The sequence below is a fragment of the Streptopelia decaocto genome (genome assembly GCF_964273445.1).
Source record: "Streptopelia decaocto genome assembly, chromosome: 3".
Classification (NCBI taxonomy): domain Eukaryota; kingdom Metazoa; phylum Chordata; class Aves; order Columbiformes; family Columbidae; genus Streptopelia; species Streptopelia decaocto.
The window spans coordinates 27,394,880-27,422,673 of NC_138656.1; the positions used below are offsets into that span (position 1 = coordinate 27,394,880).

The following is a 27,794-nucleotide window of genomic DNA, read 5'->3' on the forward strand; positions in this document are numbered from 1 at the left end:
CTCTAGTCAAACGGGTGGTTCAGTTATTACAAGTAATAAAAACATCTCGGTATGGTACACTTGAGATGCTAGAAATTCTGTCATGGGACTGTAACAGGTAAGAGCATATTTTTCATTCATGTTCTTAAACTTAATTAAGAACCATCAAAAATTAAATTGAATTAAACATGCATTTACCCTGCTTGTCAGTCTGAGGCAGTGTAACATGGCTCTGATTTCTAACCTGGATTTAAACTTTAGTCCTCAATTAGGTTATTTAATTTCCTTCATTTAAACACTACATGAAAATGAAAAGCAGGTGTTTCTATTGTTATGCTTTCCTTTCTATTTTAAGTTATATTTGCAGCATTCTAAATAATGAACTGAGACATCCTCTTTGCTGAAAAGTCGAATGTATACTAAAGAACTGGAATTAAGCTGATTCTCCTAGTGGTTACTGTCATAAAGGTCTTCCATAAAGGGAGGAGGGAAAGGAAAGGCAGCTCCAAACCTTTATTTATCATCAGCATGTCTTAGGGGTACTTGTAATTTCCTGTCACTACTGTGACTAATAAAAATAGTTCCCAGATTAAAGGAGCAGAAGCAGAGCTCTGGCCCCGGAGTATGGCAATGGTATCCCAGATAAATATGGACTCCTTTCATAAAGGTATGGACCTCTCCTAGTAAACAGCACAGAACTGTGTAAAATGTAAGAAAAGCTGTTGCATCACTTGGCTGAATAGTGATTAGTTTCCCAGCCCAGCCAGGATGGCAGACATCTCTTTGCATTATACTTAAATGCTGCGTTAGTCTTTTATGAAGGTCAGTGGTTAATCACAGGCTGCAAAAACAAAAGCTTATGGATTTGAGACAACTTAAAAAAAACCCAGACAATGTCAATTGTTTTGAAATCAGAGTTTGAAATTACCATATTTGTACAACAATATAGTCATCGTAATCAAAACTGTAGGTATCTTGTGACTAAAGGAAAAAGTGGATAAATTCTGTGCATGCATTTGAAACACTGGAGCTCAAGGCTTGTCTTGGAGAACCTTAAAAAAGTACTAAAGAACCCCAATACTGGAATCAGCATGGAGCGTCTTGTTACCAACTGAGAAAAGAGTTTCTGGAATAACCTTTCTTGATTGTTCCAGTAGAAGAGTGAGCACTAACGCTTCAGGAAGTGTTTTCTGAGAATTCCTGCAGGCTGAGGAGTCATGCCAAATATTTGTTTAATGATGACTTTTTAGGTTGATTTTCCACTAGCAATGGGTAAATTTAATAGAGGTCAGTGGTTTCATTCATTTTACTGAAGGATGTTTATCAAAACCTGAACCAAAATTCTGTGAGATAGAAATCTTTTGAGATTAGGTACTTGGAAAATTGTTGCTTAAGCTGCAGGAAATTGGGTGTGATCATTTCATTATGGACCAATGTGATTACTGGCTATCTCTTTGTTATTCCAGCAAAAACTTTCCAGAAAATTTACCAAATGCTGCACTAGATGTTGATCTCAGTTCCATGATATAATTCAGTCCACTGATTTCAACTGAAGCTTGGCAAAACTGGGACCATCACTTCTTTCTGAGAGGACTTACTGGGTTGTACAACTAACACTGTTTTGGAGGTCTTTAGGGACAGGGAGTAGCACTTGTAACTGAAGAAATTCTACTTGCCTTGCTAACACCGCAGTCCTGCTATTAAAATGGTGGTTTTCTCAGCCTGCTGTGGTTTGAAACACTAGCTTTAGTTTCACAGCAGTTGACCTTGATCATGCAAGACAATAAGCAGGGGCATTGTGGAAAAGTCCAAGAATACAATTCTCTTTAAAAGAAGCAAAACAAAATCTGATCCACTGGTAATCTTAGAAGGTATTTAATCTAGCAGGAGAGATGACTGCTTCAATAGCAATGTTTAAAAACTACTACCCCTATGCCAGTCCTAATGATTTCCAAGTACAAATAAGAACTCAAAACATTGAATTCCCAAATATCTTTTCCCCTCTCCATCAACTGCCTTTTAAGAAATGAGCTTCACCTGTAGATAAATACTGAATATGGCGGGGCTATGAAGCTCCTGTTCTTCCAGACTAGGTTCATATATCCATGCATTTTTAGCACAGCACACATATGAATAAACACCAGTCAGGCTTTGCAAATACTACATTTCTATTCCACTCCTTCTTAAAGCACATTCCATGATCGTGAAAGCTACTGGGCTGGCAAGCAAGACAGGCAATACAGTTCTGTGGCCTTATATTCTGCTTTATAACAGCAGTTCAAACATTTTCTCCCCGCCTTGTCTCAAGAATGTGTGTGAATGAAAAAGGGAAGTCTTCTACAGCTGATAGTCTCATTCTTATGCCTGTGCCATCATTAGCACACAGTGCCAGCATGTGGGTAATATTATTATATTTGGGGGATGGGGAAATGGACTCACTTGCTTTTTCCCTCCATTTGTGCGTTCACAATCAACTGACAATCTGGCACACTGAGTCTCTTAGTTAGGAAAGCTTCCTAAGTGTGTGCTCCAGCCTGCCCATGCTGGTGAGGCTGTTAAAAACGTGCTTAACTGCAATCAGATGTTCAAATTCAAAAGGATTTAAACATCTGCTTCTCATTAAGAGCATGCTTAAGAGCTTTGCTGAATCAGGGCCTTAGCCATTAGGAAATAAACAGAGACCACCAACTTATTTTACATATACTCTTGAAGAGTGTTCGGGTAGATAGTAATGACTTTCAGTCAGTACTGACCAAAGTCGGCTTTGAACTGCTGACCCAGAGGTGAAAGGCTTGTATCCTATTACCAATCCCTGGGGCAAACCAGTCTTACTTGTTTTCAAATATTAATGAATTAAGTCAAGTCAAAATGTAGCCCCATTGGTTGCCTTTTTCCCTGTACTTTTCCTGTGTCAGCATCAGTGACTGATGCTGCTGTAGAAAATCTTTGAGAATCACTGCTGCCCACATTTCTCTGGTTTAAATCACTTGCATTGTAAGCAGAGTCTTAATAACTGAAACAGTTGGTTAGTTTCTAAAAATATTTAGAAATGGACCTTTCCATGAATGTTGACAGTAACTGTTCATCAAGGAAAGCACACTTATGTAGGTTCTAATGAATTATTTAGGTATCTATTCTCCTTGCAATATGCAGACATAACTCTCACTGACACTAATAGGAGATTCATATGCATGCTAGGAGCAGGGAAAATCCTTGGAGAGTATTTAGACAATATTCCTTGAGGGACTGGAAGAGGCAGAGGAGCGGGGGAGGAAAATCATCGATGCAAACATTCGTCATTTTTCCACAGAGGATATGTGTATTTTTATTTTAAAAAGACAGTGGGGACCATTAACTAACAAATATTTAAAACTCTGCTTGCATCTCTAAAGGCAAAGCTTAGAAAAAGGCCACACACAGACCTCCAGTTGAAAGTGGAGGCACACTAGTATGAAGCAAAGCAAATGCTCCTAGAAAGTGTTCTCTTGAAAACCGGGGGTTTAAATCTTGGGTATTTGACTTTTGGGAATCTTTATTTTCTACTGAAGGAGACTTATTGAACCACAAGTATTACCAAAAATCAGGGGGTGTTTCTTTATCATTGGATATAGGATGTATGTTTGATCCAGTGATTCAGGTGATGAGTGGCTCTGGTCAGATGTTGCAAAGGCCCGTTTCTAGCAGGATTTGCTCAGTTGCTGAGCAATATATGCACAGTGGTGTCCTATGAACTTAGGACCTATGTGACCTGGAACAGGTCAATACACCAGAGGCATCTGGAGCCTAGGCTGTGGCATGACTGCAAATGCAGATTTGCAAATGCAGAAAAGACTAAGGTGTTATGGCAAGAGATGCAGATAATTTAATTTTTGTTTCATTCTTTTTAAGCAATCCCGGCATCTCAGAAAGCCTTTCTTCTAGTAGTGCTGTATCAGAGGAAAGTCAGTCCAGTTGGGTGGAAGTGGCTGTCAAAAATCATGGTAGTGCCAAAACAACATACTCAATTCCCTGCCTCTGCTGCTTATCTTTGCTGGAGCTCTCCTGCTCCATACAGCTTAGCCAAGGGGTCCTCCAGCTGTATCAGATGTGGGTCCCAAAACCCACAAACTTAGCTTCATCACTGTGCTCTGTTTCTAAAACTGGTTTTGGGGCAGCAGGGAAGAGCAGCTCTCTAAATAAGGCTTCACACAGCTTTTGTTTGTTTGTTTTCACTTGGTTTCCCCGAGGATGTGTTCTGGCACGGGCTGTGCAGGGACTGAGGTGGGAGCAATGCAAGGTGCCGTTTTAGCTGAGGCTTTTGGGGTCCTTGTTGTATCTTCTGCATTTCGTAACTGCAGTCCTCTGCTGTGTGTTTCTGGTGCTTGATACATGCAAACCCCTCTTGTAAGTTGTGTTGCAGGCAGGTTAATTCAGTTTACAGGAGGAACTGTGATGCCATCGGTAAATGCTTTTGGCAAGCGGCAGCAAGTAATCTGCAACCCTGAGAAAGTTATTGCCCTTTTTGCCTGCTGTACACCTGGCAGGAGGGCAACGGGCCGAGAATCATCACCCTGAGCTTCTCCTGTGTTTCCTGGCTCTGCAAGGAGCCTGGCCCTTGCTCATCTCAGGGCTTGTGCGTAACATGAGGAGGCACGCAACTTACAGGCAGAAATAAACAACTTCAAGTGGGTAGTATTTCTTTACTGTAAACACTTCCATCAGTTCTGGAAAACCACAAAATAATGATAACGCAAAGTTACTGGAAAGCAAAACTCGTTGGAAATTGTGTCCTGATACAAGAAAGAATTCACAGCAAACCAATGGCACTTCTTAGGACAAACAAAATATAAAAAGGGCAAGCTAATTTCCAGTAAAATATAAATCAGATTATTAAACCACTTTAATTAAATATTGAACCAGCAATTCACAAAAAGCCATCCTGAAAATTTATTATCTTATCTTGACAGCATGTCATTTGCTGTGGGGAAAATTACCAAAGTCAGAGCAGAGGATAAGGACTCATGTATAGGCATGCAAATATTTCTAGGAATTCAGGTTTTTTAGCCTGTAGTGACTGCAGTTTACTTTAGCCTAACTCATTTTCCAAAAACATTTTAAAAGTTCATAAATTCCTCTACCAGGTACTTTATCATATTTTATATACTGCTGAAGATTTAAGACATTTACCTCTTTTTCCACTGTTAGATTTTTCAGGCTGACATAAAAGAACATGAAAGAAATGTCATCATTTAAAAAATGGTCTTTTTAATAAAGAATGAATGACCTTTTTATGAGATGTTAGTTTGGTTGTGCTGGATCACTAGATTCAGTTTTGGGTTGTGACATATTTACTTTAACTGACAAGTCTTTTCACTATAGTTCAGAGAAAAATAAGCAAGCCCATGTGAGGGGAAAAAAAAAACACAAATCAAGGAGAGTAAAACTGGTTTTGTATCTTCTTATGGAAAACAAACATTTCTATGAGTAAGCTGATATTTTTGTTGAAATATTTTAGTTTTTAGTTTAAATAACAAAAACGAAGTCTCTCTTCTCCACTCCCCACAATCTGATTTGCTTTTGTTTTCTGGCAACCAGAGAAAACACTTCTCTTTTCCAGAGGTAAACAGAAGTTTACATGGTCCTTTGTATAATCAGGTGTTCATCCACATGCATATTCTGCTGCCTGTTTCAGTCTTGATGGCACTTTGCTCTACAAAAAAAATGAAATGTTGCAGAGTAACAAAATTAGAGACTCAAAACATTTCAGCCTGCTCTGTTGTTAAACCATGCTCTTCCCTCCAAAACAGAGGCAAATACAGAAGAAGAAAATCCTGACATTTCTGAGGGAGCATTTTGACTGGACTAGACTATTTGGTGTCTCTAAAACTCCTTCTTCAGGCAGAGATGCAACGGAGCCAGGTAGGTCATTAGCCCAGTTGTTTTCGCTTTGTGAGTAGAAGACATATATTTAGCTGTCAGTGAAGGTAACAGGGGTCATTTGTAACCAAAATGGGTTGGTTTTGCAGGGCTTAGGGTCAACATCAACCTAGGGGCAGCACCTACTTGCATGCACAAATGTTGATGCCTTTTAACGAAGTGAAAAAACATCATATTGTAACGAAATAGGGAAGAGTTTATTTCTTTGCAGAAAGAATCTGAGTGTACATCACTGAATTCAGTCTGAGAGAGCTTTTTCAGGGTGAGGGATTTACTCAAGCCTGCTTTCTAGCTGGGGTTTTCAATAGTTGGGTCTGTGTTTCCTTAACAAAGATATATGCTGGGATTAAAGGATCTTGAGTTAACCTCCTCGGCTTATTTAAAATGCACTCTTTGTAAAATACACATCAAAAGTGTCATGAACTCTCTTTCACTCTGGGTGGTATAGAAGGTAGAGAAACGTCATAAACAAAGTAATACAGGGTAAATTGTAATCTAAGAGGCAACCTTTTTCCTATAGAAGGCAGCTGAACCAAAAATGCACTCCCTGGCTGCAGAACCCTGCTGACGAGGATAATGCCTTCTTATTATCATCACTTTATTGTTGTGCTTCTTCAAATCAGTATTTTTGTACTCTTCTGGGAAAACAGGTTGGACATAAATATACTTTATATGCAGCTGAGGTTTGCTGAGTGCTGCTGTTTGTTTCAGTGAGAGGAAGCTGCAGGTGGCTCGCAGGTTGGCAAGTATGCTGGATTTAACACTGCGTGGCTTCTGTAGCTTGGCCTTTGGGGCTCAGGATTCACTAACATCTATTTACCTTATGGCAGTTCCCAAGACACTCCCTTAAATACCAGCCACTGGTTGTGCTTTCCTACACTTGTCAAATAACAGATTTGGAACAAATTGTGTAGAATTACAAGTGGCACAAATGCAATGCATAATTATCTACCTAGCTACCAGAAGACAATGATAATTATGTTTTCATTTAAAATGATACAGTGGAGATGGCTACATTTCTTATAGTTGTAGTCTTGCTACGACCATAGTAACACTTTAGGCTTCTAGTTCAGAAATGTGGTTTAACGTCTTTTGGGTTTTCTTTGGTGTTTGTTTGTTTGCTCCCCCCCAAAAAAAAAATAATATATACATATATAGTTTAAGTAACAGAAGGCAAGTAAACACCTTACTTTACATATTGACTCTTGCATTACAGTAGGACGTCAAGCAACACTTGCACATTCTGGACAATATATTTGCATAGTTGAATAAAAATTTAAGCAAGATAGAGGAATTAGTCCCATAATAATATCAGAATTTGTGTTTAAATACCCTACATAGTCAATGAACTAAAAACCACTTCTTGCCATGATTTCAAATGGCAGCGTTTGCATATTGAATACTCAGCAGAATTTTAGGGAAAGAATGGGTACAATATGGTAACTGCAGCTGTGAGAGGGAGGAAGATGAGCTGTCAGTCGGCCCAGCTAGACCTTATGGCAAAGATGTCAAACTCTGCTGCTTCTCGCCCTTTACACATGTCACTCGACCTACTGTTGCTGTTTATTTGTTGCAGTTTTGGTCAGAGCTTTGGGACCTTCATCGCACCTGCTCCTTTTCTCAGTGCATCAGATGTGCTGTTGCATCTGTGGCCGTGTAATTTGTTCCTGTCTGTTAAGTGCCACTCTCCAGTCGTGGGCACAGCTTACTGGCCAAGAACTCACCGGTGAGAGCAGAAGCCATATGGAATCCAACTCCCGTTTTTACCTCCTTCATACTAATGTTTAGCTGAAACACTTTCTGCGGCCTGATGTTAACATGGCCCTGGGGCTGGTACATGCTGGGATGGTTGCAAGGGTGGAATTGTCAGAATATAAAATATTTTTGTTCCCCACCAACCAGCTGACAAATTCATTCCAACTGCAGAGAAAGAAATGAAATGGGGAATGGAAAAGACCTTCCATTTGAAGGGCTGAAAGGGAAATATCATGTGGGTAGGGGGAACCCCAACTCAAAATATTGTACATGCCCCTCACACACACACATCACACACAATGTGCTCAGAGGTTAATGTTGAGCAATGAAGAGTGTAAGATAGTGCTAATAATGATGCTGTTTCAGGACCTCAACTGCAAACTTGCACATGGGATTATCAAGACTTTATCTTCTTCCGTAACATCATCACTGTAATTGTGAAACGATGTTTTGAATTGAGGCTGATGATTCCCTGCACCTTCCTGGGTGACCATGTTGTCACTCTGAGCTACGTGATCTTTTATAATTTTTCCATCCATCTCACCTGTTTGAGGCCTGAATCTTCCCTCCATGGTAGAAATAGGTTTTCTGTTTACTCTATAACTCCATTTTGACCAGGATGCTACACAGCCCCATGTTACTCTTTGTAATTCTACAAGGTCACATTTTAATGAGTAAATGCACTCATTCCTTTGCCATCTGTGGGTGATGAACACCTGCATTAGGAGAGCACCAAATTCTTTCAAGATATTCTTGAATAGACTTGTGAATAGCAGTATCTCCTGCATCTTAAGACATGCAAAAACAATAGTCCCACAGAGTCTGAGGCACTGTATTATGAAATTTAAACGTGTTTTGCTTACATGGGTCTTAGCATAAATCCTTTCTTTCTTTCAACTGTGAAATCCCTCTTTCAATTCTTCAAATAACCCATCTGAAAGAAATCATTCCAGCAGAGCCATTACAATTAATTCTATTATGTAAACCTGTAGTTTCAGATTTTCATTACACTGACAAATGGTTCCTCACAGTAATTTTCTAAATTACAAAACACATCTTTGCTGATTTAAAAGGCCTATTATCACACACTATCCTGTAACATAGGACTGTATTAGTGGGTTGAAATTCAGTCCTCAGCCAGGATTTTTAAGGAGCTTTGAAAATACTAGTGTTTGGAACAAAGCAGTTGCAGCACAGGTTGCTAGGTAATGTTAATGATATTAGAAAGTGGGTTTTGTCCTAGTCATTTCTGGCAATCCTAGGTACATCTTCCTCCTCCAGTGAAGCTTCTGATTTGCCTGGGCCAGTGCTAAGATAAACTTGGCACCATGGGTCTTAGTGGAACTCCCTAGAAGCAGCAGAGATGCTGTTGTAGGGGCAAGCATGGGAATTTAGCTCAATGGTCTCCTAAAGAAATCAATAATCAGATCATTTCAAAAGAACCATTCAGCAAAACCTTGGATAAAATGACAGATTACTTACAACATTGGTTTAAAGCATTGATGCTGATAATTAAGAATAACAGACAAAGAATATTAAGTAAAGGAGAGCAAACATCTAGGCAGTCATTAAAAGAATGGAATTTTTCTAATCCTCTTACAAAGATGCTGGTTTGGGTCAAAGTCCCTTTCTGCATAAAGCAGCCACACCACATTTTTTAAGTCAATGAAGAGCTGAGAGCTGTAGCCCAGACCCTCAAAACTACTTTAAACAGACAACTCCTACTGAGATACAAGCATTTAAATTAATCTGGGGACTTGGGCCTATGAGATGAATAAAGAGAGTTTAGTTCACACTGTATTATTGCATAGTAAATAATTATGTAGCCAAACTAATTTGATATACAGAAATTTACTAATGCTTTCTTGGCTGGAAGTTTCCATATTCTGTATCACACATGTTTCATCTCAGGGTTAAGAAGGATTTCATTTCATACACAGCCACATTTATGAACAACATCTGGTCTTTACATTTACTCTTTTTTTTTTTCACTGATGATTGTTTGTTCCTGGGAAAGAGGGTATGTGATTGTTTTTATCTGCCTTATAAGTGACTTTGAATGTGCAAAACAAAGTAAAATTTACGTTTTTATGTCTTAAGTACCTGTGAATCCCTCTCAAGCCTCATGGTCTGCTGGTGCTATTCTGATTATTAGTAAGTATTCTTAATTGCAATTGTCTTCCTTTGAGTCCTTTTGACCCCTGGTAGGATCTGTGAGGCAGTAAGGTCCTGTAGAAGATCCTTCAATACTAATCTCAAATCTCATTCAATTAGGGCTTCTTGGAAGACACTGTTTAATGAGTTGGACGGATGTCAAATTCTACTTCTAGCTGATCAAACCCAATAACAACTCCCTAAGCTTCATAATTAACCTGCCCCTTGGCAACTTCTTCCAAACTTGCCTTCATGTCACCTTGTTTGAAGTCTCTGTCTGAAATGTCTTTATCACCCTGTTTATTGCTCAAGTCTAAAGGGAGAAGTCTTTTCTTCTATGAGGCCTACAAACCTGACTGCATTAGTTAGTATAGCGAAGTAACTGAGTAGATGGCACTCTACCTCTTTTCTCAATATCTCCTGTTCTTTCTGTTGCGAATGTAGCATGTATGAATGCATTCTATGGTCTGTAAGCTGAGTACAACACACATGAGGAGGTGATGGTATGGCCTGCTGTTCTGAGAAATGCTCCTGGTGAGGGTCATAAGCTGTTTAAGAGTACAGCAGCCAGTAGTGCTTTTTGTTCTTGTGTACAGGCAATTAAGTAAACTTATTCTCATTTTCAGAGAAGGGGATTGAAAGTCTGTAGAGGACAAGACTAATGGTTTCAAAACTCCTGTCTTGGTTTTCATTCAACCTTAGCTCTTCGTATTCAGAGGTGAAGTGGATTGATTGAAATAATCTACGCTACAAGAACAATTCAAGTGTTCTCAACCAAATAAACAGACATGGGCTATATAAAAGAAAGGCATATTTAGGTCATATGGGGTTTTGCTCTTCAGCAACATATAGTGCAAATATACAAACTGATGGTAGACCTTGCTGGATCCGTATCAAGGGAAATGGAATTGAGCAAGTCCACAGAAACTGAAGCTGAGGCTTAATTTACTGCAGTTAGTACAATTAGAATTGTAAAAACACCCCCAGCCTCTCATTTCATTCAACATTTTTGTGGTAAAAAGCTGAGAAGTTGATTTTTTTTCTCAATTCTTTTTTTTTCCTCCCTAAAATTTATACCCTATGGTGAATTAAAGCATAAACAAAGAGGCTGACCCTGTCACTGTGAGGAATAGGAGAGAAAGGAGTGAGTTGATTCTTTCTGATTTTACACACCACAATTACTTAGCACTCTTGTCAGCTGAATCCTGTCCTATAGCATATTACATCTCCACAAAAAGAGAAGGGAAAGTAAGTTTTTGATCTAAATAAAGGTAGCTTGTGCCGCAAAATCAGCACTGTAGAGGGCTACACCTTTAAATACTAAACTGCTTTGACAGAGGGACTATCTTATATCCTATATGTACATAATTTTTCTTTGTACCTGGCTGCCTTTTGACCCTGAGTTCAGCACAGTAATGTATTAATGCCCCTGCACCCTTGGCTTATTTCCTGAATTAGCATTTGTATTAAAATAGGAGCTATTCCTAGTTGTGTGGATTTTTAACTTCTCCTTTGCTTTATTCAGATACTAGCGAATGTAATAATGATTCAGATGACAATTTAGGACTAGGTTAGTGATGCTAAGTTTCCCACCCTACCTCTGTCTCTAGCCTCTGTAGACCAAGGTACAATACATCATCAAGTGCACAACATAGCAGGATAGCAGATTTCAGGCTGTGAATAATAATATGATTCAATGTGACTTGAATGCTCTGTGATTATTTCTATTAACAGATGACCTGGTGCTTAATTAGCAAGTCGTTTGGAATCAGCACACACAGTAAGTTACGTTTCATATAAGATACTCTTCTGAGAGTCCATTAGAAAGATATTTTACTTCCTTTTGAAAAAAAAAAAAATCCATGGCCGTATTCAATCAGGTATGGACTGGCACTTAGCTCTAAGGAGGTTGTGGAGGTAATCCTAGTGCATAAAATGCCATAGTCTGTGGAAAAAAAAACAAAAACAAAACCAAAACCAAACAAAGTGTATTTTCTCATGAAGTGATAACTTTGATGTCATAATTATGATCATCAAACCAGCCACAGCCAGCAGGGAGAAGCCAGGCTCCAGCTGTGCTTGTAAACTGGTGCTAATACGTACCTACCAGCTGCACAGGAAAAAAGTTTTACAAACAATTTCTGTCACTGTTGCACAGACTGTGCTCCAAGGTCCTTAGATTCCTCAGTGACATGGCTCTTGCCACTGTTCAAAAAGCAGGCAAGAATTAACAAAGTGAATGACCAAATTAACTGCCTGGAGTCCTCAAATATGTTGCTGAATCCAGCAGTGTTTAGCAAATGCTCAGCATCCTCAAGCATCTTCATTTTCATGTCTCGTGAGTTTAGCTCTCAGAGTTATGAAGTTCAGTTTTAATTTATTCTCCTTTGAGATTCTAATGAATTATAAGGCATTACTTCAGAGTGATTTATCTCAAAATGTCTGTAATTGCCACATTAAAATGTTCTATTCAGGGTGGGAAAAAAAATCCACTCTCTGAACTGCCTATACTGAGCCCCACAGCACTTGGTGAATCTCCGGTAATGCTGCTCTGCAAAAGTGTCTGGATTCTCCAGGGATTACTGGAGTGGTTTGAGACTCATCAGAAATGTCTCCCTTGCTCAAGTAGAGTTTATGCTTCACTAACCTTTAAACGTGATGCTGTCTAGTTACACAGATGGTTGGGTGTTCTGGAAACCCCAGAACAGACCTGCTCCTATCACCTGGCCCTGGCAGGCGGTGGGGAAAAGCCTTCACTTCCGTGATTTAGACCTCTGAACTCAGCCAGCAATTAGAAAATGAAATTTTGCTAAATACTGGAATTAAAATCACAAAGTGATAGAAGACAAGTTTCTCTAAAATAAGTAGAACTGCCAGAAAGATACGACTTGGAAAACTAGACTTCAAGCACATGCTGTTCTTTGTTTCTGCTTTGGGGTTTTTTGTTGTTTCTTTTTCCAGTGCAAACAATGCAGATTGTTTATAATACATGTTAACTTTATAGGCTTGTGTATAAAAAGTTAGTGTGGTATTGTGGGAATGTTTTTGAACAGTTTTCGCTATTGCCAGTATACATCAAAAAATCCATTTCTCTTAATTTTGTAGTAATAAGTCCAGTGTGTATATGACATACTGGTCCTCCATCTAAACTCAGCACATGTGTTTGGTTGCCATGTGTTAGACATGCTGCTTTGTGACTAGAGCTGCATGTAGGGCAACATCTTAAGTCTCTGAGAAGACTACACAGCACAATTTAGCAAGTCTCCACTAGTTTATTCAAGTTAGAACTGCAAAAACATTTTGATTAGCTCCTGATGCTTTTGCAAATCAGTAGATATGGTGTGAATTTAGAAAAGGCTCAAGGAATATTACCTGTTTTGTGAGTTTATATATTGTGTCTTGGTTTGGTCCCTGATTTCAGACAGAAGTTTCTAAGCCAGTACTCAGAGTATTAATATTGTTCAAGTGGCTGAGGGTATGGGTTTAGATCTTGAAGATCTGATCAAATATCCTGAAGAGTAACTTAACTGAACATCCTATGATCCCAAGGTCGGCAACTTCATTCCTGAATGTACATGTACTAGTAGCTGGCAAGAAAATTGACAAATTTTTTCTGATTCAGAATACCTTTGTACTCAGGTGCAAAAGACAATTGAAAGAAAATAGAACTATGTCTGTGCAAACTCCTCTTCCCACAAAACTCCACACACACATCACGTAGTGAGTGTCAAGTGGATCTCTGCTCCAGTGTCAGGACTTTGCTCACCTGTGGGTTGTTTGTCCCATTTTTCAGTATGTTTCACTTAATATTGTTACTTGCCGAGAAGCCACCATTATACTCCTAAGCTGAATACTGGAGTTATGAAGAAGAAAAAGTCACTGTGATGGAGAATAGATAGTGACAAAGACTTCATTCTCCTGTCCACACCGTCAGCTGAGAGGGACCTGCTATCAGCTGTAACTGAGCCTTGAATCGCACGTTTTCAATGCTGCAGGCGGGAGGTGGTCTTGAGTTACAAAGCTGAGTCTCACATCAATTAAAGTCTGTGTGCACAGCAGCTGCATTCAGAAAGGTGGAAGAGATTTAATCTTCACCTTTCACCTTGGGTCAAAATACAAGGTTACCAAGACAGGGTCTTATTAAAAATGGATTTTTTTCTGGCAACTTAATGTTAAAAGTTTGCAGTTATTATGAAAGTACTTTATTACTTGCTCCCTTTGTTAAAGAAATTTGCTGTTAAATAACAAGGAAGTAATAAAACAGTTGAAAGGAACAAATAAATATTTATGTCAGACTTTCAAATTCTGCAGAGGTTTTAGTCTTTCTTCTCGATAAAAATTAGAGAATTATTGTCTACTGCATCTTATTAGGGAGTAGGTGAATTATTCTAACTGAGTATAAAGAGGCTCCCAGGACAGAACACTGAATGTATACTTAGCTTGAACGGATGTACAGCAGGAGCAAGATTTTATTTTAGTATGAAGAATCATTTAAGAAACAAACCCAGTATGAAGCACTAATCTCAGAAATCATATATTCAAATTCAGCTCACCACTGAAGTCTCTGGGCATCTTCTGTTGTTTTTCAGTGGAAGCTGAGTAAAATCCAAAGGGGAACATATTGCTGATCTGTGTTCCCAGGATGCACTAAACAAGGTGTGATTGATCACATGGGTGTCTCACTGCCTTTTAGATGTTGTCTGAGATTTAAATTTGAGGCCAAACATCTTCCTGTTCAAATAAGCAAATTCCTATAGTCTTTGTGTCTTTTTGTGTGTCTAAATGAAGAAACTGCTCGAGATAGATAAAGACGGTTATTTTTCTTTGGTTTTATACAGGCTTATTTTCCAAAGTTTTGTGGAGAAATATTTAACTGCAAGAATATATATGCATTCTAAAGATGGGGTCAAAATCTATGTTTCATTTAGGTAAAGGTCTGTCATTGTTTAAGTCAATGTAATTTTTGTCATTGACTTGGAAGGGTATGAATGAACTGCCCGTGAACATGGGAAAGTCTTACTGTCATTAATTTACAGAAATTTTGTCATTCCAATTTTACGCCATTAACCTCAGGTAGAGTAAAGCTGTCAGAACAGAACAGAAGAGAAAAAGCAAGCTGTGCTGGTAGTAGCTTTCACTCTTTAAGGATAATGTTTGGAATGACAACTCAGACAAGAAAGTTGAACTTAGGGAAGGAATTTTCATCTAGCATAGGAGTCAAACATACAGTTTGGTGTCTGTGCTGGGTTCAGTGGCACTCACACTGCGATTGTGTCCTTTTGAAAAAAAATATTCTGAATACGCATTAGTCCTCTACAAAGGGTGTGTATTTCATGACATGTGTGTGTTGAGTTATAACTGAATATGACTTTTTAATATATTCCAGATATATTAAGCAACAACTGAAGAAGTATGTGGAGCATGTTCTAGCTTTTGTTCTAAAACACATGTATTTTATTTACAATGTGGAAACTGTACGGTCACCACAATAGTTACACTCTGACATTTAACTTTTTTATTAAAAAACAATACCTTTATTAAAATTGCAGCAGTCTTTTTAATTCATTTTCTATTTAAACAACTATCTTAGTCTACTTGCACTTTGAATGACAGAGTGACACTGATCATCACTTGCACATTAAAAAAGGTTTCCCTCAGTGGTGCCAGGTCTGCGTTAGATCCCATGTTCCTATGCTGACTTTCATTCAGAAAAGATAGAAATCTTCTTGCGTATATGGTGTCTAAATGAAGGTTATAAAAATGAACTGAATGTAAAGCGCCTAATGTATAAAAAAATCTTAAAGGTTTTAAAGCCCTAAATACATCTTTTGCTAATCAAAAGTCACCACGTAGTCTTTGTGGCTGATGACAGCTCTCACTATAAAGTAGATGGAACAAGATTTCCCAATCCACTGTTGACACAAAGAGTGGGAAATTGTATGTGTAGTTACTGTGTAATAGTCTCTCTTCAGTTCAGTTGTATGCAAGGAACAGCTTTGAAAATGTACTGCAGAGAAGAAAAAAGAAAGGGAAAAAGGGAAGACAACCAAAAAGATAAAAAAGGGTGGGGGGGAGAAGGAAAGGGAATGGGAGAATGGAAGGGTGAGATTTCCTTGTGGGTTATAAACACCACAAAAAACCAGTCACATCTTTTCCAGAACTCCACTTTCTGCCTATGCAGTGCTGTTGCATTCAGCCTGCAAAACAGAAGGGAAACCCCATCTTGAAGGTACAGCAGTCTCAGTTTTGCCATGACCTCCACTCAGAAGCCCCCCTGACCCACCAGGTTTGGCACAGCTCTGCCATACACATCCCTCCATACGCTTCCTCTTGATGTCACACAGGTACCAGGACCACTTGCATGCAACTTTCTTCAGGGCTGTTTCCCAGGTCACCTGAAATAATATTGGCAGCGCAGAATATAAACACATTGCTGCATCCCACCTTATTAAACACAGATGTGGTTCTTGTGAGGGCCTTCTTATCTAGAGGTGCCTCACCTTCATTTACTTGGGTTGCCAGTACCCTACAAAAAGGTCTCTGTTGTACTGCATCAATGCAGTCGTGGCAAAAACAGCTGTAGCCTCAAGTAAGGGTTTGCTGCAGGGATAGAGTGCAGAGCTGTTCCTGCAGTCCTGACCTCCTCAGGAGTTAAGGTCAGAAGGCCAGTTGTTTTTTGCTTGCTTGTTTGTTTGTTTGTGTACAAGGTATGTTCAGTGCCAGACTTCAGAAGCCCTTAGCTAAGCTTGTAGCACTTTGAAAAATTCACCACCAAAATCTGAAAATATTTATAAATCACATTTGAAAATATAACTGTTGCTACCTGTTAATTTATTAATCTGGGAAGCCAAGGGAATTGCATACCAGAATGAGAGAACTAGTGGCGAAAATGCATGTAGCTGATGCCTTTCTGGGTTTGAGTGCTATTTCCATGGTGTTACTTTAAGTGTCTCATCATCTCATATTGACGGTTGTTTTACTTCTGGTGAGGGGCTTGATAAAACTGGACTAGGCTGATTTGAATTTTTCCTTCATTATGATTTTTATACATATTTGCTGATCTTGATTAGACTGCTACTGGGACTTTTCTGCTCCAGGACAGAATTTCTGCCAAAAATAGAGAGGCTGACAGAGATTTCAGTAGTCCTTTGTTCAACAATGTGCCCTGGGATGAGGGAAATTTAGTCACAAGTCTTTAGACCAAATCAGACACATGAGAGCTCTGACCACCAGGCTTTTCAACTGGGACTGCATGGTTTTGTGGTTTTTTTGGTGGTTGTGTTGTGTTTTGTTTTGTTCGTAAACCCTCAAAAGACCTTGTTTTTCATCCCAACAGGGAACAGGAAGAGATTTTGCTTGAAAGCTGAAAAAGTTTCATTGTACAGAAACACTATTTCATATCTAAATGTAATCCAGAATTGAGTTTGTCAGTGCAGTCTGAATTTTGTCTTTAATCTCTAAAAGAGAAAGGCAGCCCATGAAAATACTGCTGAACTAAAAGAACATAAACAGGCTTAAAATACCACATTCTGATAGAGGGTAAAATGACATTCTGATGGAGTGTATCCCACCAAATCCAGGGCCCGCTGAATTTAGCAGGCAGGCTTATAGTGCAGTAAAGCTCTGAAATTTGATTTCACTTTTTTACCTAACACTTATGTGAATTTCTTTGCTGGATTTTTAGTCTTATCATCTGATATTTGGCATTTTCTTTTCCCAGAAGTACGGTAGAACACATAATTTACAGTAGATTTCTCTGGAGACATCTTTTAATTTGATGAACACTTCAAATGTATCTTAGTTGATTCTTGCTTAGTAAGAGTTCAGCAGAAGGACAAATAACATGCTGCCTCTCCCCATGTCCTGGAGAAGCACGTCCCAACCACATTCCTTGCTGGACCTGCAAAGCAGCTTTGAGGGCTCCCATGTTTTATAAAATCAATGAGAGCTCAATTGCCTGGCTGCACTGGGCATGCAGGGCCCTGGAGTGGAATATTGCTGTACCACTGTAAAAGCTGGTATAATTGGGGCATTTTCAGCACATATTGACCAATTCTGATAAACCCAAATACCTCCTTTTGTCTTAATGAACCCTATAGGAAGGGTTGTACCAGTATGGAAAATAAGTTCTATGAATCCTAGCATGGATCTGTTGCCACTGGAATATAAGAAAAGTATGGCATAATTATCAAAAAAGCCAAAAGAGCATACACTGAATGTCATTCTGGCTCAGCTAGGCGCAATGGGTCTCCAAGTGACCTGAGATGGCTTAGTTATTATCTGCGTTTTCTCTGATTTTATTCATCGAAAACTTGTCTTCCTCTTTGTACACTACAAATAACCAGTCACCTAAAACATTAAATAACGAAATTCAAATGTACTGAGTTAATCACTGGAAAAGTGCTTCATCTGAGAACTCCACAGGGGATCACGTTTCAGAACACAAGTGTCCTTGTACAGTGTGTGTTTCCTCTGGTTCACAGGTTTGTTCATGCAGAGATTTAGAGTAATATCAAATTACTGCCTGAAGCCATGCCTGATTATCTTTTTCATTAATTACCTTCCATGGCTTTGGGACAGATTAACTGATAAATATATGAATCCCTAGTGTAGTAACCTTTACTGTGTACTTAGAATAACTGGTAGGCATGTAATCTCAGAATCTGAAAAAAACTTTTTTCTTTCTTCCTATAGATTACTGCTGTGCTCTTGCTGTCAGAGTTGTCTGCCAATGCTGTATTGTGTTTGCTGAAAGATGCTGCTAAACCAACAACTAGGACCTCTACAACAGACTTCTGCAACAGTCCAAAAGAAAGATTGGTATGGTTTTTCAGAAAATTTCAATAATATTGTCTAACTAGATCACTAGCTAGATTATAGCTATTTTTCTTGAGGTTTTTTTGGATATGTTAGCATGAAAGATGGGTGAAACTACATAATCCCTTGTGTTATCTTTCCTAGGTAACAGATGTTTCAGAGTAGTCTAAGAAACGCAAATTAAGCAATAATTTTTCTGAGTCTGTTTGTTTGTTTGGTTTTGGTTTTTGTTTTGTTTTCTTTAGCAAAATGTCTAAGAAACTGGTTGTTCCAGAAGGGTAATCACACTGTCTTAAAAGCCTAGTTTCTATTGAAGCTGGGTATTATGTTTCTCTAACCTACCCTTCAGCAAACTGTTGCAAACTATTTGACTAGTGTACCTCCTCCTCCTCTATGCAAAGATTACTCAGATTTTTAAAACTTTTAAATCAAGTGAGAAGTATTTCAAATACTCATTTTGTCTATGGAGACCTGTTGTCCTTTTTGCCTTAATTGTTTCTTGTGAGTATTCTTACTCTATAATCTAGCTAGTGACTGAACAGCAACCTTGCTGGGGTTGCTTGAAACTTCCCACATGTAATCCCAAAAACTTTGCTTTGGGTCATCATTCCATGTCAAAACAATCATTTGACCACAGATGGAAGAAATAAAATAAAGCCAGATACCAGTGTTATAAAACATAACCGAACTGAACTAATGTGCTTGCATATTTGTTTCTAAGGCCTTTGCATTGATATATGTAATAAATTATCAGCATTATGTGATAAGACCATCTGTTTACAAGGAAATTATCTCAGGTGACTGAATCTTTTTACTGATGCCATTATAGCAGGTGAGTTTATATCTATTTCCATTCACTGAATTTGATCTAAATTGGTTTTCTAACCCTTTACCTGTTCCCCTGATTAACATTCATTTCTATACGCAGAACATCTCTACCATAGAGCTGCTCTCACATGTACAGCACCTTTTTTACAATTACTGTTGAAATGCATAATCAAAAGGGTGGTTTGGAAGAGCAAGAAAGAATATGAAAGGCAGTTCAGGTGATGATGCTACTGGAGGAAGAGGGAATTGCAGAACATTTTATTCCTCTGATAAAGTAATGCTTGAATGAGTCACAGTATTGCATATAAAAAGGTAATTATGCAAATGTAGACATGGAACAGAAGATTCCAGGGAAAGATTCATGGATGGGACTAAAATAAGTTGGGTTTCAAGGATGGGATTTTTTAATACATTTGCTGCTGATCAATTACAAGTTGGTTTTGAGCACCCAGCCATCCCAGATAAGATCTAAACCTCAGGTTTGCCTTAATATTTCTCCTCTTTTCACACATGGTCATATTGTCTCTTTCGTTACTCCTGTACATTTTAAATAAAGTTTTTATAAGCTTGCCTGAAAAAGGAGGACACTACTAAGTTAAAAACATTAAATATGCAGTCTTAATTAATGAATCTGTGGATGGAAAAGTATACTGCAAGAACAGGGAAACCAAATTGCACTTTCAAAACTTTAAATGTGAAAGAAAACTACAGGGAAGGTAGACCAATCAGAGCCTTTTTGATTTTTTTAATCTTCTTTGACACTGATACATAATTTCCTTCAGCAGAAGATATTTAGAAAATTACCAACAAGCCTATGTATGCCCCAAAACTGTGGGAGTAGCATCGCTGGTCTGTAGTTCCATAGGGTGAAGAGAGCCTCTGCTCGCATGCCCAAGCACGCAAGTCGCTTTTACAGCAACCTCTGCTCCTGAGCCTGAGCACTCCTATTGCTAAGAATCCATATAATTTATGCCTATAGGACTGCAACTCCTCAGAGTAATTTTTCTTCCATTTGTACAGCTTGAATGAAGAACATTTGTTAAACGGTGTTTGGAGGGATGTTGGCAGTAAAATGCATGCCCACCCTGATGTTAGGCTAGTTAACTGGGCTTTCCAGACACAAAGCTGACATTGTTATTAATAGATGGCACAAAGCTTGAACAAGTACAAATATGAGAGAGCACATTTTCTCCTTTTCTTATAAACTTGGGTATTCTTTCCCATTGTTCTTGTAAAAAGAGCTAAGATAACTAACTAAATACCCACTTAGAATAATTAGAAGTAGTTGAAGTCCACCTGTCAATTGTATAAAGTTAGATTAAGTCCAGTCTTTGCAGTCTGATACTTTTTCAGATTCAAGAAGCCAGAGCCATGTAAACATTGAAAGTAATTATGTGTCCTTCTTCTCCTTTTCTTCCCTTTTTCTCCCCTTTTCTTTCTAATGTTATTTGTTACAGAAAAGAGTCAACTTGAGTTTCAGAGAGTCTGCCAAAAAGCCTCTGGCATTCCCTGGGGGATTGAATTTTACATTGTTCAGCAAACAATGTCTCTCTCCAGAAATGCAAGAGGAAAACACTATTTTTCTTTTTAATCTAATATCAGTGTCTAAGCCTAACAGAGCTCTGATATTTTTATTTTCAAGCTTGAGGAACATCTTGTGTTGATGTTAGTATGTGCCTTTTTAAGCTTCATTTGTTATCTTTAAGCAGCTGCTAAAGTGTAAACAAGTTCTTATTCTTTTCTGTGTTAAAAAAAGGCTCTTAACTTATCCAAAAAGCTCCACTGCTATTGTGCTTATTGGGCTATGCTAACAGCAGTGAAAAAGCATTATTGAACACAGCAAATGTTTGGTTTATTTCAAAGCCTTTCTAAACGATAAATCATCTACACTTCTTTTCAGCCTTCTCTTTTTCCTTGCTAGTAGATAATTAAACGAAATCAGCCAGGAGATAGTAACATAGGAAGTTATCTGTGATTTTTTTTTCAAGTACAATAAAGAAGACATTTCATATTTCTGACAGTGACTTTACATTTGAAACTCATGTATGGTCTAGAATTTTGAAAGTGATGCTGGGTGAGCATTTTAGAGGAGGTCTGATTTCTCAGAAAGCAGGAAGTACAAATATTGTTCCTTTCAAGATAAATCAAGCTGAAATCTGACATTTTTGGATTATTTACATACAGGGCATATACACATTTCCCTCTCTCTACATTACTCCAGTTTTACATTTCCCTGCCAGACCACAAAGACTTCTGAAAGATTAAAAAGGTGGAGAAAAGAATAATTTAAAACATTTTGCATACAGACAGGAGCAGTAATTTGTGTTTAGAGAGGGAGTACAACAGGTGACTTTCAGAACTGAAATTGTTTGCCATCTCCATTGATATATACCTCATCTCCAGCAAAATCCCTGCCACCAGATATTATTAGATTGCTAAGGCCACTCCTTCAAGTTTACAGGGTATATAAATCTTGTAATCCTCTTCAGACTTTCATAGGAAAGCTTCACAAATAAGAAAACAATCATGTTGCTAAATTGTTCCTTACAGCTTTTAAGATTTTTTAAAATTTATTTTGTTTCCTTTTACTTTTTTACTTGAGTTCTGCTTGATATACAATTAAAAAATAACAATATTTGCTTAAATACCCCTGACACACACCCAAGAAAATGCACAAAACTCTATTTTAGGACCGAACCACAATTTATGCATCTCCTTTAGTTAGCAGCATGTGAAGTGTGGCTCAGCAGTCTTCTGGCAATGTAAAGCCAACAAGTGGCTTGCTCAGCCTGGCATTATTTAAAACCACCAAAGGACTGCACAGAGCTATGGGCAAGCAATTTGTGCCCCATCTGGTCAGCAGAGGCTTTTGGAACACAGGGTGCTTCTGGGTGTCTCTTTTCTTCCACAAGATTTATTCAGAAAATTATTATGTTTTGCTCTGTACAGGTTTTTATTTCACACTCTACATTGTCTTATCTGAATATTTTCTGTAGGATATTAAGCGCTGGTGTTCTCTACCACACCTTTGTCCTGCCTGTGCATGTGTGTGTCTCTCTTCCGTAATGAATCGGTGTTTACGTACTTGCTTTATATTTATGTTGGAGAATAAAAGGGTTAAAGAAACATGCCTTGTGTTGGAGCTAAAGGCAGCTTGCTTATGAAGCAAACTCCCTGAAGAAGCTTGGTTTCCTGCAGGTTGCTTGAAGGTGGCAGGGAAAAACACATTACACCAGCTGCATCTCTTGAGGCAGAATGTGTACATGTATGTGTTTGAGGGGAAGGGAGGTATAAAACCTCTGGGCAGGGTTTACTGCAGGAGTGAGAGGAAAGAAACCACTGTAGGGCTCAAATGAGTTTCCTGAATGGTGGTGTGATTTGTCACAGGGTCTGCCCTTTGCTATTGAACTTTTCTTTCTCATGGTCATCTGAGATGTTTCCCGTGCTTAAACCTTCCTGGGCTCCTTCATGTACTCTGCTGGAAACCCTATGAGTTTAACTTACTACATTTTTACTCAGTAGAATGTATTTAGTATGCACTAGGAGAGCAAAATAACATGCAGTACTAGCTATTTTAAATATCACATATATAAGTGGACTTCTATAATTTTAGCATTAATCCGTTGCAGCATCAGGGATGAATTGTGCTGGGTGGGGGTTTTCTCGTTGTTGTTGTTTTTTTTTTTTTTCCTTCCCTAAAGTGGTTTGATTTTTTCACATAGTAATATCCAGCCAACTGGGGATTGCTTGCCGCTTAAAGGTGTAACGAATCATACACTTCTACAATTTTGCCTGTGTTGCAAACTGTTATTGAAATGGATCATAATATCTAAATATTGAGATGGATCACACTAAACAGAAAAACTACTAGAACTGTAGATATTTAAAAGGCACTTAATCACTACATTTTGTTCTACTCATCCGATTTGCTGTTTTGGAAATAGTTATGGGGAGCAGGCTTAGCAGTTGCCAAGCTATTCTGCACACAGCTGAGGACTCCAGCTTGGTCCTGCGTGCCCAGGCTGAACTTTTACCACCTGCGTTCAGTTCTCCTCAGATTTTGTAATCTCAGGACAGTGCTGCAGAAATCAACCTGGCCAAGTCATTTTATACATAATTTTATCCCCTCTGAATCTCTGTGGATTTCAATTCACAGTAGAGGGCACTGTGCAGTTGGGAGTTCATCCTCTCAAGAAACTGTGTATACTTCTGGTTTCTTGTAGGCATAGAGATTCCAGGGCACTCTTCAAACTTACAATTTTAGCTCCACTCCATGCTCATGCCTAATTAAGGTAGTTATATTTTACTTCAGCTCTTGCTTTGGTTTCTAATGGATTTTTTCTGCTCTTTGTCTTTGCCACTGCCATACATTGTTAAATAGCTGTGCTGTTCCATCCCAGATATGGCTATATTTTAGTGGTCAGCCAGTAGATTACCATACCAAGTATTTAGTTAAATGCTTTGTGGATCTTTCTGTATAAAAAGAGCTCCATTGAGACTAAGAGGATATTATTATTCATAAAGTGGTGACTAGTTTCACACATGGCTGAAGCAAAATAAATCATCACTGTTTTTAACAAAACAGTGAGTAGACCTCTTGTTGACCACAGCATATTTGTGGTCAGCAAAGAAAGAGTCTTTTATAGCTATTAATATGCTGCCAAGGTGCTTTAGCTGAGATTTTTGCCCTAAGGGAGGTGGGCTTCTACTACCACATATTCGTGTTTCTCTGCTTAAGCCCCTTTCCAGAGCCCTACCCGTTAAGAGTGATTTGATACAAAAATCCAGTCCTGAAAAGAGAAGCTGGTTACTGAAAGGGCTGATACAGATGAATATTGCCTAGATGCTGAATCTGATAAGAAAATGAACAATGCTCTTGATTGTTCAAGTAGTAATCTTTATTTCTGAGCAGTCATACACAAAACAGCTGATATGTCAGCATGTCTGTTAAACACACCAGAATAAAGCCTGGAGGTTTGAAGAAGGATTGAGTGACACCAAGCATGTCATTGATCCCCAGTTGTTTACACTTCCAGTTCTGTGTAGTTAAACTGGAGTTCAAACATTGTTTTGTAATCGGTCTGTTTATTACACAGTCAAGGGAATGGCGTTGTTTTGGCATGTTGTCATCTTCTGATTTAGCACCCATATAATTGTATCTGACTTCCCTGAAACAACTTGGGGCAAAACATAATAATTTCTTATGCTGAGAGTCCTGCTGAACAGATACGGAATGGAGCCGGTACTGGTTCTTCAGTGCTTCCTCCCGTCACTTTACAGAAGTTAATATGAACTGTTCAACCTAGATGCAGCCATCTGCCCAACTCTAAGTCCCACCAGAAATCCTGAATGCTTTTGCAGTCAAAAAGTAGGAAGTTTGAACACATTTAAGGAGCACAAAAGAAATGTAGTTTATATGGTAAGAAGAAAAGATCAGAAGTAATACAGAAAGAGTCATGGGTGCTATGAGAAGAAGGGGAGGAATCAAGAAGGGGAGGGATCTAAGATAGGAAAGCTATTCTCCATAGCATATCATTATGTAAACCAAAAGCAGAACCCTTACTTTACAGGCTTACATTTTACTTAAACATGTTTCTTGACATACCATTTACAAGAGGCCTTATTCTGATCTCAACCCACTGTAAAAAGGAACATCTCCACCGAACTGAGTGAAAGCTGGGTGAATTTATGCGAGGGAAAACTTACGTGAAATGAGAAGCAAGGTCATCCTTACAAATTTATCTAAACCTTCTTATAGCTCTCCAGGTGAACTTCTAGAGTTGCATATCTGCAAGCAGGAAAAATGTAAATAGTTTATTGAAGACGTTTCTCAGCTTCTGGTGTATTCATAAATAAACTTAGCTCACATTTGTAAGGCATAAAAAAGTGCACTCTCTGTGTTTACTTTGCTGTCCTGTTCTATGTTTTCATTTGAAACAAATGGTTTCTGCCATCTCTAAACTGCTTTAAAAGCATCCATCATCTGATGTTTTTCAATATATTAAATTCTTCATGGCTGAGTGTCTGAAGTATTCTGTATTTTGCCTAAGCTCTGATACAATCCAATTCAGAAATAATGTGACTGAACCATCACCACCACAAAGATGTATCCAGATTAGCATATACAATCTCCTTTTGGGACAGTTGTAGCTTAGATAAAGTATTTGAAGAGAAAATGTTGACAAAATGCACGTGTAGAAATGCATTAGGTCCTTTAAAAAACTTCATGTTGCATCTGTGTCCTCTGCAAGCGAGTATGTCCCTGGTACCCAGCAGTGGTATGTGAGGTGGTTATTGGTTCTGACAATTCTCCAGAGGAATAGAAACAGGGATTATCAGTTTTTAAAAAATTAAATTCAGTTGAAGGAATCAGTTAACAACAAGCTGTAAAGCAAAGCCTAGCCTAGAAATTATTTTCCTAAAGTTTCCTGGGATTCTGTCTGTGCCTGTATCTATTGTAATGCCTGCAGTTGTGTTATTATCTTAGGGCTTTTTCTTCTCAATGTTGGTGATACATGCAGACTGTTAAAAAGGTCTTGATTTGGTAACGGTTAATAACACAGTTCCTACTAAAGCAATTCTGTTGGTTGCTATGGTTCAGAAATTATAAATTATAACAACAGGAGAGCAGATAATATTTGATAATATTTTACCATGGGAAAAAATTCACCTTTTTTTACTGTTTCAATACCAGCTTCATGTAAATGTAATTCACTCTGTAAAAAAAAAAAAAAAGAGAAATATTAATGGGTTATAGTTTTTGTGTGTAATCGAACCTAAATACCAGTTTGTGATCTTATCTATCACACTGCTTTCTCCTTGTTTCTATATGAATATGGAAATTTTCTGAGCTTTTGTAGGAGCTGCCACATTTTTTCTCTGGACAAGAAGGATGCTGTCTCAGGCAGAGTCCTGAAGTTGTCTCTGGGGACTCGGATGCCTTTTCTGCTGCAGGATCTCTCTGCTGTAGGACAAGAATTTTAGGCAGGGCTGTTCCTGGGTCACTGCCTGTGAGATGAAGGTATTGCATTTCAGTTTTGTGAAAGTTCTCTGGTAATGGCTGAGGGTTAAGGTTCTGTAGCGGCCTGACGAATATTTAGTAGGATTTATTTCTTCTCATCTGCTTCTCTATCTTAACATCTTAGAAATACGTATTAGTTCTTTCAGGGGAAAAATAGTACTGAGGTCTCCGAGTTGTTATGACAGTTATGAAACTTGCTCACAATAACTGAAAGTGCCTTATGAGGGCCATTTAGCTGAGCTGGGAAACTTTTGAAGTTTGCAAAACTCGTTCCTGCATGCGACAGTTCAGCTCTTCCTCAGAGAGCGTGGCTTTTAGTGGCATGATGCTGAACATCACCTTCCTCCTCCTCGCCTGCAGAGGCCATGTTGCCAGTGCCTTCTACTTTAAGATGTGAACAGCAATGTTGGCCACCAAGGCAATCTCATTTTATCAATAAAAGCAGGGTGAGAGGCCATGTTAGGATATAACAAACCTGACCTCTCTGTTCATAGGTACCAGGCTGCTCAAGCTAGCCACTGATATTTTAGCTGGTATTTTTGTCTAGGCCAAGCTGTTCTTGAGAAGTAAAGCTTGTTTATGAAACCCCCACTAAAAGCAGGTGTTGCAGACATCCCATTAGTAACCTTTGACTTACCTTCCCCTTTGAAACTTTTCATCCCAAAGGACTGACATTTCAAAGCCCCCTTTTTTTTGTGCGTGTCCCTCCAAGTTTGCATATTGTAAACATTTTTCTTCTCTGCTCTGATGGAACAGAGCCAAAAATCTGCACAATAGGGGAACTAGATGTTAATGAGCAGAGATTGTGGGAAAATGTGTACCGGGCTGCCCTGCCTGACCTGCATGATAATGCTACATTTAGCACATTCTTTTCCATTGGTGTAGCAGGCCTTGAAATGGTAGCAAACACCACATATTGTAAAGGTTTGCTTTAAAGAAAACTGCTTTCCTAGGAGAGTGGAAATAGAAAATATTTATTGTGTATAGTTGGCAGATGGACAGCTGACCCTGGAATATTTATGCACAAACAGTGGTGTGAATTTACATATTCTTAATGTTTTCAGTGAAAATGCTTTACATGGAGTTTTAAATTATGTAAAACACAAATACTACATACAGACTCCTACTGAATTAAGGACATTTACAATTGCTCTATGGCATTTAGGGACTGATGAGGGAAAAAAAAAGTGGCTATTGGGTCTGTTAGGACAAAAAAAAATTCTACAACTTTGGCATCTTCTAAATAGATTTTTTTTACCCTGACTGTGCTTACAACCCCTTTTTAATGTGTTTATGTCTGTGGAGTTTTGTTTGTACAAAATGC

At 38.5% G+C, this 27,794-nt stretch overlaps 2 long non-coding RNA genes across 2 annotated transcripts in view; one reads left to right on the forward strand and one right to left on the reverse strand.

Annotated features, from left to right (window-relative positions):
• Nucleotides 1–4,884: 4,884 nt before the first annotated feature.
• Nucleotides 4,885–26,166, reverse strand: LOC309438366. Its single transcript, XR_014183777.1, has 3 exons — nt 26,120–26,166; nt 25,156–25,237; nt 4,885–5,668 (listed from the first exon to the last, which is right to left on the reverse strand). It is a non-coding gene; the product is annotated as an uncharacterized lncRNA (long non-coding RNA).
• Nucleotides 9,749–27,794, forward strand: part of LOC309438365 — a 33,876-nt gene continuing 15,830 nt past the window's right edge. Inside the window, exons 1-3 of the long non-coding RNA XR_014183776.1 lie at nt 9,749–9,804; nt 11,539–11,584; nt 18,499–18,624. This is a non-coding gene — a long non-coding RNA (uncharacterized lncRNA). The remainder of the gene's footprint in view (nt 9,805–11,538; nt 11,585–18,498; nt 18,625–27,794) is intronic.